Below are 14,413 nucleotides of genomic sequence, written 5' to 3' on the forward strand. Positions count from 1 at the left end.
TGTAAGTCTCATTCTATTCTATGGACCTCTAGTGAATCACTTCCCTGCCAACAGCAGGTAAGCATGATTTATTATGGGTCTCCTGGAGTACTCATTCATCACTGCATCGATCAGAATTCCTAAGTCTTTATTTGGTTTTCCTTTCCAGTGTCATAGTCACTGTATAAATTGTTCTCTGACTTCTGCTCATTTCACTGCACAAGTGCATCAAGTCCTCTCAGGTTTTTTCTAGGGAGCCCTCATTTTAATTGCGGCATTAAGTAGCCTTTCTAGGATTGGAAACCAAGTCTACTTTCCCCCAGTACCTTGTAGCTAAAAGGAGTTAATGGTTTCCCATTGTCTGTCTAACAGTCCATACATCTTAGCCTTGAATTCAAGGCCTTCCAAAACCAGGTCTTAACCTCCCTTTTCTGTCATGTACAGAACGATAGAATGTTCAAATTTTAAGGACCTTTTTTTGGGAAGTGGGAAGAGGGCCTTAGGATCTATGATTTTATCAGTATAACAAGCTGCCTAGTCAAAAACTCTACCAAAGCAACCTAAAGATTTAGTTGCCTGAGACAATGAAAACTTAAGTAATTTGCTACGGATTAGGGCAGCTAGGTGGCAAAGTGGATATGGTGCAGGGCCGAGAGTCAGGAAGACCTGAGTTCAAATCGAGCCTCAGACACTTACTAGCTGTGTAACCCTGGGCAAGTCACTTAACCCTGTTTGCCTCAGTTTCCTCATCTGTAAAATGAGCTGGAGAGGGAAATGTTAAACCACTCCATTATCTTTGCCCAAAAAAAATCCAAAAAGGGTCACAAAGAATCAGACACAACTGAACAACAATATAGTGCTAGCAGTACGTATCAGAGGTGGCACCTGAAACTATCATCTTGATTTCGAGGCCTCTCCCAAAAGAACTTAGAGGTCCATATTTCATCCTAACATACTTCAATCTCTTCATTTTATACATGGGGAGACAGAGATGCAAATACTAAAGTAATTTACTCAATCTTATTCTGTAGCTGAATAAGGGTATGAACCCCATGTCTTCTAACTGCAAATTGACACTAATATTCCAGCAAAACTGGACTGTTTACTCTTTCCTTCCACTTCCCACTTCAAGGTCTTTGTAGCACCCTTCCCCCTCACACACATCTCCATTCACCTTTCAAGTCCCAGATCAAATATTATATAATAAATACACATAATAACTACATAATAAAATACAAATATTCCTTCCTGATCCCCTAAATCAGTGGGGTCAAACTCAGATATGCTGGGGTCAGGTAACCCCCAGTATATTGATGTAAAAGATCACATATTTTTATTTATTTTGTTAAATATTTTCCAGTTACAGTTTAATCCGGTACAGACTACACTACAGTGTTTGATACAGCTGCCCTAAACCACAGGTGATATTTCTCTCCTCTGAAATCCAATAGCATTCTACTCATTCTTCTCTTATGAGATTTATCTTCTTCCATCTTAAACTGAAATTATTTGTATATTTCTTATGTACTCCCCACAACTAACCTGCAAGTTTCTACCATGGAATATTTCTAACTCTTTTTTGTTTGCCCAAGCATCTGCCACAGTGCCTTGAATAGAGTAGGTGCTCAATGCATGTTTTTTGAATTAATCAACAGTATGATTATGGTGAAAGGTTAATGGGCTATATACGAAGGAAGTTCTACAGAAGAGTTTTAACAACATTCTTAGAGAGCAGGAAGACACCAACTGAGAGGGATGTTATAATAACCCTACCTCCTTTCGTATCTCCACAAGAGATTTCCCAGCTGCCTTTTTATATTAGGTCCAAGACACAACTACAGAATCAACCCCATGTAGCCAAGGGACAGATAAATTCTGCTGAGGGTTTCTATGGAGCATATTCTTCTGTTTACCTATCCTAGTAGCTAGCACCATGGTCCACTCTGTAAATGCTCTCTAAATGCATGAATACTGACTACAATCTATGGGAAGATGCTTCTGCTTCTTTCAAGCAGTCTTGGAACAGAAGGCACCATCCCAAGCATCTTCTACATGCATAAATCTTATGGGGGGGAAGACAATACTGCTCGATCATTTAAGATCTTGGGTACGTTACCCCTCTCTGAACTTCAGTTTGCTCATCTGTTAAAGAAAAAGGCTAGGAGTCATTAAGGTCCTTTCCAGGTCTAAATCTATGATTCTGTGGATTTTAGAGGGAATTTTCAGATTAGAGAGGAAAGCACACAGGAAAGTCTAGAACAAACCTAGAAGAAGAAAGTGACTTCGGTGTTTAGTATGCATATTCACACTTGGTTGGAAACACTGGATTGGTTTTTTTTTCAACCTTTTAAATATAAGCAAATAGACAAAGGAATCCACGTTTTAGGAATACTCTGAATGTCTTTTCCCCTCCCAATATGAAAAGTGGGATTAAACCAGTGAATGGTGTGTGTTGGGTGTGTTTTCCATTTGCCACTGTACATGCATGGTATAGCCCTTTGCCTCAGTTTTCACATCTGTCAAACGGCACCACAATCCCTTTGGCTCCATATCTCAAAGAAGATAATTCCAAGGGTAGATTGATCAGCCCCAAACCCTGAACTAAAAAGTCCTTTCTCTAGAAGGTCTAAATGCACAATGCCACTAGTCATCAAATCCCACCCTTGCCAGGCTTGTACCAGCTGCCTCCTTCCCATGGACAGATGAACTCCTACAGTAAAATGAAACAAACTAGAATTCTAACTACTTGCCTGGACAGTTATTCATCCTCTACAAAGATCTCTTTCCCACAGCTCCAAATTTATGCCATTTTAAAGGGAGAATGGCAAAGTCTGCTGCAGTATGCTAAGTGGATTCTCATTGAATCCAGCCACCTCCAAATTGTTGCCTAATTATCCCTTGCAGACTGTATATAAGCTTACTCTATCCCTGATACACTGTTAATAATTTCTTTAAATAAACATGAATTAAAAAAAAATCCTTATTTGGCTAGTTTTAGTACAGATCATCCTCTCCAACTGATCTCATGGTAATCTGTACTTTTCTTATGCAATTATCATTCTGATTTGTATCTGAATTTTCTGAGAACATCTTAACACTCTTATTAAAAGATTTTAATTTTGTCAAGGGCAAGGGATTTGCATTTCTCTCCTAAAGTCTTACAGTATTTGGCACATAAGAAGCCCTTAAAAATGTTTGTGGAATAAGTGAATGAATTTGAATATCACAAAACCATAGAACCTCAGTGTTTGAAGGGGCTTCAATAACTACCTAATCTAATCTGTACCTGCTGCATGGGAATTCTCTTCATTACTGACAATGGAAATCAATTTGAAGACCTTCAAAGATGGGAAGCTCCTAGTCCTGGGTAGAGGGAAGTCCATTCCACTGTAGGTGACTGTCAGAACTTTTTTCCTTTACATTAAGACTAAGTTTACCATCCTGTGACTTCCACCCATTGCCTCATGTTCCACTAAATAGAACAAAACTCTCATTCCTCTTTCAAATGGAAGCCTTAAATTAATCATTTGGATTGAGTTAAAAGCTTTAGTTAGAAGACAAGGCTTTGACCTGAGAGAGTGGAAGAAGCATTTTGTTTCATTTTTATAGGATCATCACCAGATACAGAAGGATTTATTTTCATTTTTATTTTTTAGCCTATGATTTCACTGGCGCAGGAAACTGTAGGTAGATGAGCTAGTTCTCTCTACCAATGCAGATCTGCAACTGTTTTACAAAAAGACCGGGCCAAATTCAAGCAGCCAGGATATGTTTAGGCCAGAACTTGAACCCAGGTCTTCCTGACTAAAGCCAACTATTCAACTATATACACCATGCTGCTTCTGTATAGGAAAATGAATTTTAAAACAAAACAAAAACTCGTAACACCTCAGTGGGGATCTGAGTATCTGAGTCAATTACTTCTCATATTATGGATAAAGATTTTATGGTAAAAAGGGAGTGAAAAGAAGGGTTTTTTTTGTTTGTGGTCAATCCTTTGCTATCAATTGGCTCTGGGAAGAAAGACCATCTTTATTTATACTGAAAGCAAAACCACTGGGAGAGATAACACTACTTAATATTTTTGCAAGTAGTGATTTAAAAGAGACTCTCGGTCTATCATCCTCCTCCAGATTCTAGTACTCTCTTCTAGAACTATTTCTTTTGCCTGTGTTTGCAGTGGTCCTGCTTCCCTATCCTCCCTGTTCATGTTTCACCATTCTTGCTTCTAATCCATGTCCTCTATGGCATCCCCTTCCCTCTCAAACCCCAACTTCCCCAAATCACAAACAGTGATTCTCTTTGGACTCAACAGAGCCACTGTCCAACTGACTGTTGCATTCTGTTGCCAAGCAATTAATAACAGCAATGCCTTCTTACAACTTATTTACAGTAGCTTTTACAAATAAGTAGCCCCTCCAAAAAATCGAAGCCTCCCTAAGGACCTACCAGAGTGGCCTGTCACTCTTTTCTTTTAGTGGCCAAAAGGCCCAAAAGAAAAACGATCCTGGTCCCTGTTAGAACGAGAAGGCAATGAAAGTGGTCAATTCTTTGTTTTGTAAGTATCCCAAGAAATGTATCAGTCAGGGATATCACCCACTTTGTCAAATGATGCCAATATATCATACTACACACCACCAAAGATCTCTCCTTTATAATCCTATATAAATAAGGTGCCACCAGCAATTAACCAGTTCATCCAGGCCTAAGATCATCAGACAGTTAGTTACTCAGCATCTTAAACTGGCCCACAAGTACAGACCTGAAAGAAAGCAAGAAAAGAAACAAAGGCAGCTGGTTTGGGCTGAGCAAAAAGCTTTAGGCAAACAGGATGTCCTTACTAGTTTGAAGGGGGAGTGGCCAAAAAGGGCTCAGTCCTGGGAGCATAAATGTTTGGTGAACCCACTTGTGGAAGTGTCTGTTCTCCACTTAAGCATATGCACTGGACTTCTGATGGGCTGCTGAGCTAGAATTGGGTGAGCATTCAAAAAGCACTAACCATCTTAAGTGAGCCTCTGTCTGTCTGTCTATTCTGTGTCTCTGTCTCTGTCTCTCTCTCTCTCCTTTCCTTCCTGGGTATGTGGGAAGGAGGAAAAAAGACTAGCACAAGTGGCCCATCCTTCCCACTCGGGTTGACTTGAAGCAATTAAGCACATGGATCTGCTATGGTTTCCACTGTATTTACTATACTACTCTTTTGTTCTTATGGTACTGTTCTTTCCTACTTCAAGGGAAGGAGTACTATAGCAGGAATGGACTAGACTTCATTCAAACCTGTAAGCTTTGAAATGGCCAGGAGAATAAACTACCAGAGTTCCAGTGACAGGAGTTCACTTTGTGGACAGTTGAGCCTGTTAAGAATTGAAGCCTTGGGGGCAGCTAGGTGGGGCAGTAGATAGAGCACTGGCCCTGAAGTCAGGAGGACCTGAGTTCAAATGGGCCTCAGACCAAACACTTAACACTTACTAGCTGTGTGACCCTGGGCAAGTCATTTAACCCCAATTGCCTAAAAAAAAAAAAGAAAGAAAGAAAGAAAGAAAGGAAAAGAAAAAAGAATTGAAGCCCTGAATGACCCGCTTGACCCAACATTGCAGTGGATTTAAGGCAGTCAAGAGGAAGCAATTTGTCCACAGGCTGTGCCTTCATTCAAGGAGTGAATGCTTTATACATAGGGAGTAGAGGAAAGTGTGCCCCAAATATTATGTACAAGAGGAAATTCTCTGTTCTTTGTTCTATCTTCTCAGTAAATACTTCTTTGGAGAAGCTAATTGATGTGGATTTGAACCTAGATTTTCTGACTCCAAATCCAGCATTCTTTCTAAGATATCATCATGAAACAAGCCCACAGAAGAAACATGAAAAATTCACCCAATATGTTGTTAGCACGATGCCAATCAACCAGTCTGACCACACTCTGGACCAAATTCACTAAGATGGGTAGGTGTGGGAGCACTGTAGAGACTTTGTTCTCAAGATGCCATTATAAAGATTATAAATGCCAGCTTCTGATCAGAGCCTTTGGCAGGGCAGGAGTGGTCTAGACTCTAGGCTTTTCCCTTACTATTGCACTGCCTCAAAGTAAGTCAAAAACAGGGCAGCTAGGTGGCCCTGGGGATAGAGTGGAGTCAGGAAGCCCCGAGTTCAAATCCAGCCTCGGACACATAATAGCTGTGTGACTGAGCAAGTCACTTAACCCTGTTTGCCTCAGTTTCCACATCTGTAAAATGAGCCGGAGAAAGAAATGGCAAAACACTACAGCATCTTCGCCAAGAAAATCCCGAATGGGGTCAGAATCAGACACAACTGAAAAACAACTCAAAAAACAGAAGGGAATCTCTACTCAAGGAAAATTAATCTCCACTGGTTGTGAATGTCTCTGAGAAGGTCATAAAGCACCTGGAACAATGCCTGAGTGATAAGGAAGTGGTTGGGGGTAGGGAACCTTGAGTTCTCTGTGGGCTTAGTTGCCTCAGCACATTCCACTAAGGAACACCCAAAGGTCAAAGTCTGTGGGAATCTGTCCCTGGCCCGTGGAGCCCTTCTGGCTTTTACATCAACAGCAGCCGAATACAGAATGGCAATGGCCTGCACAGAACCTACCCTGGAATGGGGGTGAGGGTGGGAGTGAGGCCAGGGACAGGGAAGGGAAGTTGCCCCAACATAGAAAACTACAAACAAATGCTGCCTAAACAGGGAGAAGTTTCACTTCCCCAAAACTAACGTATTTGGCAACAAGAATTAAAACTCCCACCATTAGGTTCTATCAGCCAGTAGTGACTGCTATTGCAGTTCCTTGTTTCCAACAGCTGAGCTGAGTTTAGAACAGGAACCTTGGGCCCAAAATGCAAATTCTTCTTACGGGGAGGAGTAAATAGATTTAAGGCTAGTTCCGGTTAATTATAAAGTAAGGAGACATTGGAGGTTTTTACACAGCATAATTCAGTGAATAACTCAGATTTGATTGATTTTGTTGTAAAAGACTTTGACCTGAAAGAATTAACCAACTTGCAACCAAAGCAGACTCCTTCTCTGTTAGATCAAACCCAGTATCACCACAGTGGCTATTAGACATTCTTATCACTTGTCACACCTTCTACAGCACCCTCCCTACCAATCCTCCAACTGAGGGCTTCAACTCATTGAAAAAAAAATTGAGGCTAATCTGTGGGAGCTCCCTGTTCTCCTGTCACATCACTCAGACATATTCCCACACCATCTTCTTCACCCCTGTCTTGTATGAAGAAGAGGTTCTTCTTGCTAAGACCAGCCCCTTTAATCCTACTCCATCCCCACTATGGTAGATTGTCCCCACTATCATCCCACGCTCTCATTAATCTTCCCCACTAATCAATCTCTCCCTACATACACTGGCTGCCTTCCTGTTTCCTCCAAACTTGCACATGTCGCTCTCATTCTTAAACAATCCTTATTTGATCCAACCATCCTTATTAACGTCCATCCTATATAAATCTCTTGTCCTCATCATGGCTAAACTTGAATAAGTCATCTAAGCCTGCTGCCATTTTGCTCTCTTTTCAATCGATCCTAAACCCTTTGCAATTTGCCCTCTGACTTCCCTCATTCAACTGAAACCTTCTCTCCAAAAATACCAATGATCCTCTAACCGCTAAATCTAATGGCTTTCTCTTAATCCTCATCCCTTGACCTTTACCTCAGTCTTTTACACTATTGATTACCCTCTAGCTGAGGCAGCTAGATAGTGCAGTGATAGAGTGCAGGGCCTAGAGTCAGGAAGATGAGTTCAAATCTGATCTCAGACACATTAGTTGTGTGACCTTGGGCAAGTCACTTATCCTGTTTGCCTTGGATTCCTCAACTGCATAATGAGGGAAATAATAGTAACTACTTCACAGGGTTATTGTGAGGAACAAATGAGATAATATTTGTAAAGCACTACATATAGTGCCTAGTATGTAGTAGATGCTAGATGCTCCAGGTTTTCATGACATTGTTCTTCCCTGGTTCTCCTCTTTGTCTGACCACTCCTTCTCAATCTCCTTTGTAAAACCCTCTTCTAGGTCACATCCACTAATTACAGGTGTGCCCCCAGGCTCTAATCTGGTCCCTCTTCTAATCTAAATCTTTATATCCAAGCTCTACTGACTTTCCTAAGCTCTACTTCCAAATCATAAACTGCTTATGAAATGTTTCAAATTAATGAAACTGGAGGCCCCAGAGATATATCAAAGTCAACATGTCCGAAACAGAATGTAGTGTCTTTTCCCCAAAATCCACCCTTCTTTGGTTACTTCTCATCAGTTACATTTGAAAGTAACACCACCCTTCCAGCAACCTCCCAGTCATCTTCCACCCCCTCACTCTCCCTCACCCTACTTATCTACTGGAGTGTCAAACCATACCCCAGCTTTACTTCATCTCCTATCACACAATACTCCCCACCCCCTCACCATCTCCTTACTCCTGGTTATTGCAATAGCCTGCTGGTTGGGTCTCTCTGCCTACATCCATTCTCCAGCAGGCTGCCAAAGTGATTTTCTTAGAGCACAGCTCTGACCATGTCAACTTCCTCCCCACCCCTCACCAATAAATTCCAGTGGCTCCCTATTATCTCCATGATCAAATATAATGCCTTTCACAACCTAGCCCCTTCTTTCCTTTCCAGTCTTCTTATTCTTTACTCTTCTCCACATTCTCTGTGACTTAAAGACAATGGCCTTCTAGCAGATCATTGCATAACAACACCATTCTCTCAACTCCCTCTCTTTTCATCAGCTGTCCCTCCATCCTTCCTAGAATGCTGCTTCTCATCTTTGCCTCCTGGCTTCCTGACTCAACTCAAATCTCATGTTCTGCAGGAGGTCTTTCCCCTACTGCTAGTGTCTTCACTTGGAGATTACTTTCCATTTGACTCTGAATATATCTTGTATGGATAATTTTTTGCATATTGTGTCTTTCATTACAATGTGCGCTCCTACAGGGCAGGTAACCATGCTTTTGCCTTTCTTTATATCCTCAGCACGTAGCACAGGGCTTTGCACTTAGTCATCATTTGGTCTCCGAAAGAGTTAATTATTTCTCTTCCTTTAGGAATGGAGAACATGAGCCACAAAGAGGTAACTTAGTCAAAGACACAAAGAAAGTCAGTGACAAAGCCAGACCATAGAACTTCCTGGGGTCTCTATATGATATCTTGGCAATTTCTTCGGCTGTCTGTGCCTCTTGGTGCCTCTATAATATTACTTTCTCAGTCCACTACATCTGCTGACTTCACTTTCCTGCTTTCCCCATTGTGACCCTATAGTTAGTTAATCAGTCTGACCCCACACAGGCCTCTACTCTAGAATTCTATGTCTCTTTTCCTCTCACTGCTCATGCTTTGTCAAACTCACACCATTCACCTTCTTTATTATTGGAGGAAGTCATGAAACTGTGTAGACTTGGACCTGCTATAAATGCATGTTATCAAATCTCATCTGGGCCCTCAATATAAGCAAAGAAATCCTTATACTCTCCTCAAATTGATTCTCTAACACATAGCAGCTGTTTCAAACCTCCCCATTCTCCCATCCTCTAAACTGAGAGCCTCATCTTATTCTTTACTGAGGAAAATCAAGGACATTCGCAGTGAGTTCTTTCTTATCCCTTTCTTCTCATCTTTCAATTTTGGCATAATCCCCCATTTTCTCCTCCTTTATTCCTGCCTCTCTGATAATGTAGGAGACTTTCTCCACAGCAAGGTCAATCCTGCCACATGTGCCTTGGATCCCATTCTCTGCTCGCTAAGGGTTCCCTCCCTGAAGCTAATAAAGATGCACATGTCTCCCTCATCCAACCCTTTTCCCTAAACTCTAACATGCTATCCTCCAATTTATCATCTCCTTTTCTCAGTCAAAATCCTAAAAGTGATGCAAGAACTGAGCCTGGAAGAAAGCTAGGGTATTTAAGATGCAGAAGTGAAGGGAAAGAACAGAGCAGACAAGGAGGCTGGATTTGTAATGAAAAGTAGAGGACATGGGAGACAGAATGTCACGTGTGAGGAATAGCAAGTAGCTCTAGCTGGATCAGTACAATGTGAGAAGGGAGTAATGGTCCTAGAAAGGTAAGCAAGAGCCAGCTTTCTGAAGGGTTTTTAATACCCAACAGCAGTTGGTTGTTGTTGTTGTTTTTATCCTAGAGGAAAGAGAGAAGCCATTAGAGTTTCTTGAGAAGGGGTAAATGACATGGAGACCTGTGCTTTAAGAATATCAATTTGGCAGCCACAAGGAACATAGATAAAGGAGGATAGAGAGAATTCGTAATTGTCTTCAACCATTCCATATGTATTGGTTTCAAAGTATATTTACTTACCAATTAACCATTTTAAGGGAGGACAGGAATGGTCATAGTGGGTAGGGTCTGGGGAGGTGAATAATCCAAAAAACAGATGATCTAAAAATGTCACTTAATACTAGATTTTGAAATAGATCATCTGCTCCCTCCTAAAAATACAGATTGATCTTCCTTCTTAGGATAAAGACAAGTGAATTTGCATTTCCTGTGTACAAATGAGAGTGGGAGGAGGCCCAGAGATGTGATGAGAAGCAGGAAGCCAGTATGGGGCCTCTTCTAAGTCTGCAGTGGGAAATAAGAAAAATGGGTCTCCAGTTAAACAATTTTAAAGTCCTTTGAATCTGTCACACAAAAAAGAAAGAGAAAGATTGTGTGTGTTCTACATTTAAGTTGCAAAGTTTTATGATATTCTGGTTAGGTGGAACACTAGTGGCAACATGATTTAATAGAACTGTCGTCCTCAAAGGAACTCTGAGCATACCCACTGCTGCAACGCAGTCCTTTCTGGAGCTAAACAGCCTATTCAACTGCCATGTGTCAAAATAAGAAGCTCAAAAGGATATGATGTCCAACAATCAGTAGTCAAACGCTCAGGGGGGCAAATATTCTTCCTGGATATATAGCACAGTATAAATACTTCAGTGGTATAGCGAGGCCACTGCTATTCTACAGTCTCAAACCTCCTCAGGTTCATGGGCACCCATAGAATCATTGAATTCAGAGGTAAAAGGCACATTAGAGATCAGCTAGTCTCATTTTCCAGAGGAAGTAAAGCACTTTGCTCAAGGTAAAAAAACACAGTAAGTGCTAAGTCAAGCAGAGTGAAGCATTTGAGCAGCTAGGTAGCAGAGTAGATAAAACGTTAGGCCTGGAGTCAGAACAGAAAGATCCAAAGTTCAACTCTGCCCTCAGACATATACTAGCTGTATGACCCTGGGTAAGTCATTTAACCCTGTTTGCCACAGTTTCCTCATCTGTAAAATGAGCTGGAGAAGCAAATGGCAAACCACTCCAGTATCTTAGCCAAGAAAACCTCAAATGGGGTCACAGAGAGTCTAACACAAACTTAACAGCTAAGTTAGAACTCAAATTCAAGCCCTGTAACTCCATGTTCAAAACTTCTGTCAACACATCTGCTATTCAGACTTTCCCTCAGGCCCCCAAGAAGTGTTGATGCTCCACTTTAACCGAGTGTGGGAGGGGTGTCATCAAGTCATTGGCATTGCCAGCGGAAATCATAACTTGAAAATAGAGAAATGCCAAGCAGCAAGCAATTATTAAGAGACGTATATGTGCAAAGCAGTGGTGCTCTGTGCTGGAATACAAAGAACACATCAAACACACTCTGCCCAGAAGAAATGCATGTTCTACTGACAGGAACAACATGTTTACAGATAAGTACAACAAGAGAGTTTGTAATAATAATACAACATAATCCACTATCTCTGTCTTAGTCCTAGGGAAGGAGAAACTAAGCCTAGCTTTCAAAAAAAAAATCTCTATTCAAGGGGAATCACCAAGATCTCTAAAGTTGAACACTTAACTCTCTTCATATTCTTTAGAAATGAGACCCCAGGGTACACTGGGGAGCTAGTCAAAGAGAAATGACCTATCACTAAATCCTTAAGTTTCACATGTTAAATTTCAGTTTAAAATGTACAGAAAGGAATATCTTGGGTTTAGAAGACCTAAGAGTCCCAGGTCTGACATACACTGCTTATGTGACCCTAAGCAAGTCACTGGGAGCTCGTTTCCTAGGAATAAGAATTAGATTAACTACTTTACAAGTTGGCAGTCAAAGAAGTACTTTTTAAACTTTATCAAAGTCTCAGAATTAGAGGGATTTCAGAGGTCATTTAATCTAACCTCTTCCTTTAAACCTCCCCTAACAAAAAGCAGTTGTCTCACTACCTCAGTCAAGCAGCTTCAGTGACCAGGAAATTCCTACTTAGATTGAGCAAGAATCTGCTTCAGCAGTTCCTTCCCATGGATTGCTCCTAAGGCTGCTCTAGTAGTACTTTGCTTGGAGGAAAGGAGTTGATCTGAATATTTAAAAAAAAAATAGTTGATTTGTATGCACTTTCACTACCTCCTCCCAATTTTCTCTATCAGATCTTCCCATTTGAGCCCAAAACCAGATTCCAAGCAATCCCACCTGGCACCTTCCTAAGAGCTCCAGTCAGACAGAAGAGGGAAGAACTGGTGAAAACAGTATGGATTTTCAAGGAACCATGAGACCCATCAATGGCACACTGTCTTATTTTTCTTCCAAAAAAAAAGGAATTTCAAATAAGGGAGCAGGGAGATGCCACCGTTAAAACTTCCTACCACCTCCCATGACAATTTTATGTCAGAGAGAGCCTGGGATAGAAAAGGAGAATTAACAGCATGCTGTAAAAATGAATGAATCACCCCAGGACATTTGGGTTTGGATTTCAAGAGCAGATGGTACTCTCTGCTCACACTGAACTATACTCCTCTAAACAACTCCATGTGGCAAAGTGCCCCCCCAGTTACATCTTTAAAGTGAGGGGACTCACTCTGGCAAGGCAAATACTTTGTCCCTAACTTCCTAGAAAAACAAAACAGAAAAAAAAAAACATTCTTTCACTCCCAGAAAGGAAAGTACATCAGCAAAAAGTCGTCACAAATTTTCAAAAGAAGAGGAACAAAGATCTAAGGGACCCTTTTACTTAGGGGCATTTTAAAAGTCGAAATTAAATTAAATAAAACAGCCCCTCTCTAAGGCGTTCCCCAATTTAGCCTTCTCTTGCTCCAAAAGTAAGGTAGGGAATTCTAGTTAGTCTTGGGAAGTTTTTCTTGCTTTCCTACATTTCAGAAAGCTAGAAAAGCCACTTCCAAATTAAAATATTCTGCAAGAAGAAAAATCCCAACAGGAGAAATTAAACTACTCAGTTCACTTGGCCAAATATTTACAAAGAGATAACTATAATCATACAAAGACCTTTTCTTCTCTTCTGCTACAGAAAATCTGGTTCTAGAGTTGAAACCAAATTCCCCCATCTCCCAGTGACTCAGCCTGCAGCAGGCACAGTCCTCCAAGTAGGCTAAACTGTCTTGCAACTGGCTCTGCTGACCTTTCTCATTTCAAGAATGAAAGGCACAAGGCTTCCTGCTTTCTGCTCAATGCAACTCCCCTGCCTACAAACAAGCTCACCAAACCTCAGGTCTCTACCTGTCTCCGGGCCCCCACCTCACCTAACCCCTGGTAGCCTCTGGCCAGAGAGGGGAACCCAACGACCTGGAGACCCACAGGGTAACAACTGGAATTATTAGAAAGAACAAAGGGATTGTGTAGACTCACCCAAGCAGCGGTAACTCTGTATCCCACTGGATATGTAGAGAGACTAGTCCCACCCACCCCCGGGTCACATGGCTCCGAGCCTAGTAGATGATCAAAGGGGCTTTGTGGCCGCTCAGAACAAGGAGACTCCCCGAGCACAGCAGAGAGAGGTAGGGAAGAGAGCTGTAGGGAGATTCAATGGGCAGCTGCGAGGGGGAGAAAAACTTGGCTGGAAAGGAGTGATCCCTGAAAGGCGGAAGGAAGAAACTGCTTCTATGTAGCATTTTTTTTCTCCCAGCACCAGGAAAGAGCTCTGAAAAGACCTGAATCTTCTCCTGCGTCTGCCAAGTAAATTTCCAAGTTCCCTGCAGGGCTAGAGAACCAGGCTGGGGGCTGGGGTGTTACCTAAGTAGTATGACCATAAAGGAATGCTACTGCTCCCCTCTTCTCTCTGTGTGGGTGTAGGTGTGTCTCAGTATAATCCATACACCTTGATAGAATGGAAAGAGTGGGTAGACTTGGAATCAAAGAACCTGTTCTCAGCTACTTGTGGGAACTTGGATAACCTCTCTGAGACTCAGTTTCCTCATCTGTCGAGTAAGAGGCCTGCACTACATTCATCAAGCGTTTATATAATCTCTCAAGCCACTTCCAAATTTAGATTTAGAGCTGGAAGGCCTAAACCCTTAAAGGTTATCTAATCCAACTCCATTTTACAGATGAAGAAACTGAGAAAGTTTAGTAAGTGGCAGACCCAGGTTTTTAAACAAGGTATTATGATCCAGGGGTTTTTCCACATGACTCCCATACATACATTCA

The 14,413-nt window shown here is 41.5% G+C and overlaps 1 protein-coding gene across 4 annotated transcripts in view; it reads right to left on the reverse strand.

Moving 5' to 3' along the window:
• Positions 1 to 14,413, reverse strand: part of SEPT9 (septin 9) — a 342,062-nt gene that overhangs the window by 68,163 nt on the left and 259,486 nt on the right. Inside the window, exon 1 of one of the 4 annotated variants that reach the window (XM_027850050.1) lies at positions 13,616 to 13,820. The exons of the other annotated variants lie outside the window; for them this stretch is intronic. The gene's annotated coding sequence lies outside the window, so the exon portion shown is untranslated. Of the gene's footprint in view, positions 1 to 13,615; positions 13,821 to 14,413 lie in introns of those variants that run through there. 4 annotated transcript variants of the gene reach the window in all.

The sequence above is a fragment of the Vombatus ursinus genome, unplaced genomic scaffold (assembly GCF_900497805.2).
Source record: "Vombatus ursinus unplaced genomic scaffold, bare-nosed wombat genome assembly UNPS02008996.1, whole genome shotgun sequence".
NCBI classification, from domain to species: Eukaryota; Metazoa; Chordata; class Mammalia; order Diprotodontia; family Vombatidae; genus Vombatus; species Vombatus ursinus.